The sequence below is a fragment of the Microtus ochrogaster genome, chromosome 21 (assembly GCF_000317375.1).
Source record: "Microtus ochrogaster isolate Prairie Vole_2 chromosome 21, MicOch1.0, whole genome shotgun sequence".
Lineage (NCBI taxonomy): Eukaryota > Metazoa > Chordata > Mammalia > Rodentia > Cricetidae > Microtus > Microtus ochrogaster.
The window spans coordinates 32,721,842-32,729,689 of record NC_022022.1 but is presented as its reverse complement, the minus strand read 5'-3'; positions in this window follow the sequence as shown (position 1 = coordinate 32,729,689).

Below are 7,848 nucleotides of genomic sequence, written 5' to 3'. Positions count from 1 at the left end.
CAGACCCCATTACAAATGGTTGTGAGCCACCATGTGGTTGCTGGGAATTGAACTCAGGACCTTTGGAAGAGCAGGCAATGTTCTTAACCTCTGAGCCATCTCTCCAGCCCCCTAAAGGCCCATTTAAAAATGCCAAATGGAGATAAAAATCAAGGGTACAAGTTTCATTACAGCAAACTATATCCACATCGCTCAGTTAAGGAGACATTAAGACATAATACACACCCCTTTAACTCAATCTGCAAAGCCCTGAGGTCATCCTGCAAAGTACGTATCAAAAAATACGAAGTTAGGGAGACAAAGTTTGACATGATGTTATTATGAAGGTCAAACTGGGAAGTTCATGCTGAGCCTCTCCTCTGACAGAAAAGCATCTGGTCCTTTGTATACGCATTGGTTTTATTGTACCTACCAAAGCAACTTGTACACTTCAACATTTACAATGGGCATCTTTTTCCTTCCAGTGAAAATCCAAAAAACTAAAACTAAAAACACTCAAAATAAAGTTACAACAGAGAGTGTCAACTCCAAATAAAACCCTGCAAGGTCTGCTGATTCCCCCATTGAGTGGCAGGGCTCGAGCTATCCTTAGGAGAGAATTTTATTTCGAAAGTGTCATCTTAAATGCAAGGGTGTCTTTACCACCACAGTTACACATGCCAAAGGAGAAGCCATGTTGTCACAATGCCCACTTACCTTCCCAGACACCTCAAACCCACCCTTGCTGATCTTCTATACTCTCCTTTTTTCTTTGTTTTTCTTTTTATTAAACAAGAGAAAGTAGACAGATACATGTTGGTAGATGCTAACTGTCTGGTATTCACACAGAGACACAGTGTAATCCGATGACCTCTCCTAACCCATCTGCCCCTGCATCTGAGTGGTCAGAAGCCAGGTAAAGCGGGTCTCTGGCTCTTTATGTTGCCTCTTCCTGCTGGCCTTATTCTGTGTTTGACTCCAGCGTTTTGTCAAACCCTTTCCAGATTTCTGTTTGATTTCAGTGGAGGAAGTGTGTCACTGTGGGGGTGGGCTTTGAGGTCTCCTATGCTCAAGGTATGCCCAGTTCAGTTCACTTCCTGTTGCCTATAGATCAAGGTGTAGGACTCTCAGCTCCTCCAGCACCATGTTTGCCTGTGTACCATCATGAAGATAGTGGACTAAACCAGTAAAATTGTAAGCCTCCTTCCCCCCCCAATTAAAGGTTTTCCTTTATAAGAGTTGCTGTGGTCAGGTCCTGAAGAGATGGCTCAGAGGTTGAGGGCAGTGGCTGCTCTTCTAGAGGAGGTCCTGAGTTCAATTCTCAGCAACTACATGGTGGCTCACAGCTATCTATAATGGAATCTGATGCCCTCTTCTGGCATGCAGGTGTACATACAGATAGAGCATTGCATACTTTGAAGAACCAAAGTTCCTCCATTTTGTCCTCTGCCTCCATCTTGTGTCTTGTGTAAGCTACTTCCCATAAAACGTTCTGGTCCCTAGAAATGGCTAGGGGCAAAAGTAACAGGGTTGCCATCTGAAAAGTACAGAGAACTGCAGAATGTCCCCACCTGAAGGTCAGCTGATAAGAAAACTTGACAAGCAACAGGCGGAGGTTCAAAAATAAAATTTCTGAGAAGTCCCTAGACTCAAGCCAATCAGGATTGAACCTATTACCCAATATCCTGCTGATAAATAAAAATTAATAAGAAAAGGGCACCTCCATTGGCACAAGAAATCCAGTTAGGTCGAATCAAACCAAATCAAAATACTCATCGTTTTATTAAGAATGACTCTCTTGGGTGGCTGAGCGCATGGCGGGGAGAAAGGACAGTAGGGAGCCCATGCAGACCCCAAAACCACCTGTTTTTCCTCTGGGAGCCCACTTAAATACCATGTGGGAGTGTTCCTGACTCCCCCCACCCCAGGAGGGGTATCAGGACCTGGCATGCTGGAATTTGGAGTTCAGAGCAAAGCAACTCCCAGGCCAGGGGCTGGGGCTACACTCCCAACTTAACACCTGCCAATGTAATTTTTCTGGTTTTTGCCTTTAAATAATAACCTCTAGAAAGGCGGGGTACCTCCTCTTGCCAGTTGCTTTGATGAGGTCCCTGCTGGCTTGTATTGTGCACACAATAAACCTTGCTTTTGCATTTCTGTGAGTCGATCTCCCTGGTGATCTTTTGGGATCCTCATGGATTGGGCATAACATACATAAAATAAATATAGCTTTTAAAAAAAAGTTTCCATGGTCATCATAATAAAAACTCTAAGTCAGTTGTTCTACCTACCTGTAACTCCAGTTCCATGGGATCTGATGCCCTCTTCCGAACTCTGTGGGCACAAAACACCCACACATAAAATAAATTTTAAAAACTAATCTCACAATATAAACCATGAATTACTTTAAAAGTCCTGAAGTCTTTAAAGTTCAGTCTAGGGTTGCTGCCTGCTCCCTTCTTGTACCATTGTGCTTGGACTTCAGGGAACCTCACCAACAGGGTCAGAGGAGGTGAAGACCCTCCAGGATAAGCCAATGGGTGAAGAGAGTCTACTTCACAGACACCTCAAGCCACCGTGGAAGACGTAGTGTCTCAACACAAGGCTGCGTGGGATGGGTGGAATCAGCTGAAAGGGACTTCCACACAAAGTGCCAGGATAACGTATTTGAACAAAGTAGAAGAGTTCAAAGAGGAAATCAGGGATGGAAAGATCGGATTTGCTACTTTTCCTTCCCAGCTTACAGGGTGCAGCTATTAGCTTTATAACTCTGTCCCCTTTTCTGAAAAAGAATTTTCCAGTAAAGTGCAACTTCTCCTTTTCTCCTATCTCTAGAGGAAACATACCTTCCCTAAGACTTTGGGTTTTCCAAGATGTTGGGCTTCCTTGTTCTTTCTGTAGAGTGCCGCCCCCGCCCCCGCCCCCGCCCCGCCATGTATCTGCTTGCTGGTCACACGTCTGACTTGCCAGCTTAAATGGCAGGGCCTTTTCCCTTCTCTTCCCTGACTTCTCTCGTCTCAGGACCTGCTAGAGGTTACAGGCAATTGTGAGTCACCTCTTGTGGGTTTTGGGACATGAACTTGGTCTTCCGCAAGAGTTTTATTTTTTTTATTTATTTTTATTTTTTTATTTTATTTTTTTCGATACAGGGTTTCTCTGTGGCTTTGGAGCCTGTCCTGGAACTAGCTCTGTAGACCAGGCTGGTCTTGAACTCACAGAGATCCACCTGCCTCTGCCTCCCGAGTGCTGGGATTAAAGGCGTGCGCCACCACCGCCCGGCTTCTGCAAGAGTTTTAAATCTTCTTAGCTGAGTAGTCATCTCCCTGGTCCCATCACCTTTTAATAAATGTTTTCTAAAAATTGTTGTTAATTGTGACAATAGTACTTTATATTAGGCTTAGAAGTAGCACTATTAGATATTAACTAGAACCTAGGAGGTCAGCAACATTTTACTGAGTTAACTGGTGTTGGGGCTGGATCTTAGAATCAGAAATAGAATCAGGTGTGGTGGTCTCATGTCTGAATACTACCATTTGAGAGGCTGAGGTAGGACTGTCACAATTCAAGGGCAGATTAAGTTGGAGTGAAAAAAAAAACCCTATCTAAACATATAAACAAAAAAACCTAATTATCAGTCATTTCATAAAATGATCAAATAGGGCAGCTGCCTGCAGATATCATTATGGTATATCTTTTCTGAGTCCTGACTCAGAAGAATGTAATTTTTTATGTTACATTTCTTTAGCTCAGTACTATCGAGCAAGCATCCTCGGATGAAAATGGTGTGATTGTCTCTCTTCCCCTTCTGGCAGCATTTACAGCTTTCCTGCCTGGTTTTCCTCCCAACTCTGATAAAGCTGTTCTCTTTTCCTTTGAGCCTGTTTTTAAAAACTTTTATTAATGAGACCAAGACCCCACTGAGAGCGGTGGAAGTAATCTAAATATTTTCTATCAAAAGAAGGATGATGGCACGAACTTAATTTTTGGAAGGCTGTTTTGTAACCTTCACCACCCTGAAAAATGGTGTTTCCACAAAGGCCTGGCTGCATTCCTGAAACTTGGTGGCCTGGAGTGGCTGACCTGGTTCCCGCTTTCTTCATTTCCTTCCCCCCTGAAAATTAGGCAATCCCCTAAGCATGTATGATTGGATTCCGCCCAGTGGGGAAAAGACACAGTGCTCAGAGTAAGAATAAAAATCTATCACATTGCCTGCTATGTGCTTGCAGCTTGAATGAAACGCACACTCTTTACGAAAGTAAACCCCGACTTGCCATTTAAAATAATGATAAGGTAGTGGGAAAAGGCACTTCGGGTTGGGGGACATGGCATGATAAGAAACTACAAGGATGGAACAGCCGTGTGTTTGTTCAGCAATCAGGCATTAGCTATTGCAAGAGGGCGAAGTCCCAACATAAAGAATTGTGACACAAGAGGCTCGTAAACTGAGCCAGAGCTCAAAGCACAAACATGTTTTGAACTTCATATTGCAGGTGAATCTTCAATAGCTTTCTGTCTTTTTGAAATATGAGAATTTTGAAGAGTACAGGTCAGTTATACCACATAGACTCTCCAGTTTGGGTTTGTCTGATATTTCCTTCTGATTAGGATCAGCTATGCATTTTTGGGTAGGATAACCAGAAAAGATACCCCAACTTCTTCATAGTTTAAGAAAATGTACAGGGCTGGAGAGATGGCTCAGTGGTTAAGAGCATTGCCTGCTCTTCCAAAGGTCCTGAGTTCAATTCCCAGCAACCACATGGTGGCTCACAACCATCTGTAATGAGGTCTAGCGCCCTCTTCTGGCCTGCAGGCACATAAGCAGACAGAATATTGTATAATAAATAAATAAATATAAAAAAAAGAAAAAAAAAGAAAATGTACAAAATTGATTTGCTCTTTACTGGTGATTTTCACCTTGACAACGTGTTTCTCCACTGTAAATTAATGTCTTCCCTTTAATGTTACTTAGGGAGTTATATAATGAGCTGTATAAAGATACGGTGAACTGTAGAAAGCCCTTTGATTTAGCAAGTGAAAGAGGAGACACACAAAGTTCCAGCTAAAAGGATGCTTATTGATCCTTTTACAGTAAATAGCAATTAGAATTTGTCCGTATTTCTATTATTAGTGGATTTGGTTTAGCAAGTTATTCATATAATAAAATGCATGTAGTCACTAAAGTATGAGACAAGTATATTAGTAACAATAAATAAGTTTGCAATATATTAAAGAAAGCAAGTAGCTATATTGCATTATATATTATATATATTAAACATATATTTTAAAGTTTTTTATTATTATCTATGTGTCCATTTGTGCCATGGGACTCATGTTGGGGATTGGAGGACAACTTTGTGTGCCGTAGAATAATCTTTCTGTACATTGTAAAAATGTATTGCTCTCACTTTTAATAAAAAGCAAATTGGCTGAGATCTAGGCAGGATTATAGGGGCAGAGAGAATGCTGGGATGAAGAGGGCCAGAGTCAGAAGAGTCAAGTGAGACATGAGAGGAAACAGGAGGTGCAAGATGAAAGAGAGGTAATGCCACGTGGCAGAATGTATATTAATATAAATGTGTTAAGTTCTAAGAACTAGTTATTAATAAGTCTGAGCTATAGACCAAGCATTTATAATTAGTATTGAGTCTCCATGTTGGTTATTTGGGAACTGGTGGGTGGGAAAGAAAAATTTGCCTGCATTTGGGCAGTTATTTCTTTCCTCTACCCTTACATATGTTCTGGGAATTAAACTCAAGCTGTTATGTTTGAGGGGCAAGCACTTTATACATACCAGAACATTCTAAATCTTTCCCAGTTGTGAGCGTTTCTGCCTGAGAAATATTGACACAATCCTAAGTCCAGAGGTACATACAGTGGTATATAAATCAGACATCCACTGATCACACATCACATGGAAATTTATTTTAATTCTTTGAGACCAGTGGGTTGGCTCAGCTGGTAAAGACACTTGATGCCAAGTCATCCACCGTGTGTTCTATCCTTGGGACTCACATGGTGGAAAGAGAGGACTGTGCAACTTGTCCTCCGACCTTCAAATGCCTGCCACAATATGCATGGGCCAACACACACACACACACACACACACACACACACACACACACACACCTGTAAAAAAGAAAACAATTCTTTGGTATAAATTTTATTTTTATTTATGTGTATGTGTCTGTGTGAGTTTCTGCCATGTGTACAGATGACCATGGTGGTGTAGAATATTATTTTAAGATATATTACATTTGTTTATGCTATGGAATATTTGTTTAATGATGAAAAAATGTGTTGCATCCCTTTATGTTGTATTTGTTTAACTCTGTGAAGCTGTGTTACTTTGCCTGTCTAAAACATCTGATTGGTTTAATAAAGAGCTTAACAGCCAATAGCAAGACTAGAGAAAGGAAAGGCGGGGCTAGCAGGCAGAGAGAATAAAAGAAGAGGAGAAATCTGGGAGGACAGATGAAGGAAGAAGAAAAGAAGGAGAGGAGGACTCGAGAGGACAGTCACTCTGCTACACAGCAAGATACAGAGTAAGAAGTAAAAAGTATACAGAAATAGAGAAAGGTAAAAGCCCAGAGGCAAAAGGTAGACAGGAGAGTTGGAGAGATGGCTCAGAGGTTAAGAGCACTGACTATTCTTCCAGAGGTCCTAAGTTTAATTCCCAGCAACCACATGGTGGCTCACAACCACCTATAATGAGATCTGGTACCCTCTTCTCGTCCGTAGGTGCACATACTTACACATAATAAATAAATAAACAAACAAATCTTTAAAATAAAAAAAAAAGGTAGACAGGATGATTTAAGAAAAGCTGGCTAGAAATAAGCCAAGGCCATTAATAAGCCCCCATGTGTGACTTACTTGGAAACTGCGTGGTGGGCTCCCCAAAAGAGCAAAGAGCCAAAAAAGTAAAGAACAACCAACGACTCTATGGAGGTCAGAAGAGAAAGTGAGATTTCCAGGGTTATAGGTGATTGTGAGCTACTTGACCTGGGTGCTAAGAATTGCATTCAGGTCCTCAGCAAGATCAGTACGCTCTCTTAACTACAGAGCTGTCTCTCTGGTCTCTAGAATAATTTTAACATAATACTTTTTTATTGATAACTAAAGTAAATTTGCATTACTAATGAGATCTATGGGCTTGTTCCCCCCCCCCCCAGTACTAGGGAGGCAGGCAGGTGGATCTCTGAGTTCAAGGCCAGCATGGTCTACAGAGGGAGTTCCTGGAAAGTCAGAGCTAAACAGTGAAACCCTGTCTCTAAAAACATACATACATACATACATACATACATACATACATACATACATACATAAATTGAGCAGGCTGTTGTGGTGTGTGCCTTTAACCCCAGAACTAGGAAAACTGAGTTTGAGGCCAGCCTGGTCTACAGAACAAGTCCAGCTCGGATGAGGACTACACAGAGAAACCCTGTCTAGAAAAACTAAAAAAAAGAAAAGAAAAATCTTGGTTGAATATTTAACACTATTGGTCATAGAGTATATTTAATGTTTTTGATAATTGATAATATCCTGATTTATAATTGTCAATGCTGAGAATGCTGCTTTGTATAAACACATAGTACAAAACGGCAGAGGTATGTTTTGTTCCATTTTAGAAATTATTGGAAATTCTGTCTAATCCAAGCCAAAATCTACTGAATAATTTTAAAAAATGAAATTTAAGTCAACATCTCTAGAAGCAATCTATAGAAACAAACATTCAATTCACTATGCAGAGTTCTAGCCACTACAGCCACACACAGCTGCTGCTTCTTCTTCTTCTTCTTCTTCTTCTTCTTCTTCTTCTTCTTCTTCTTCTTCTTCTTCTTCTTCTTCTTCTCCTCCTCCTCCTCCTCC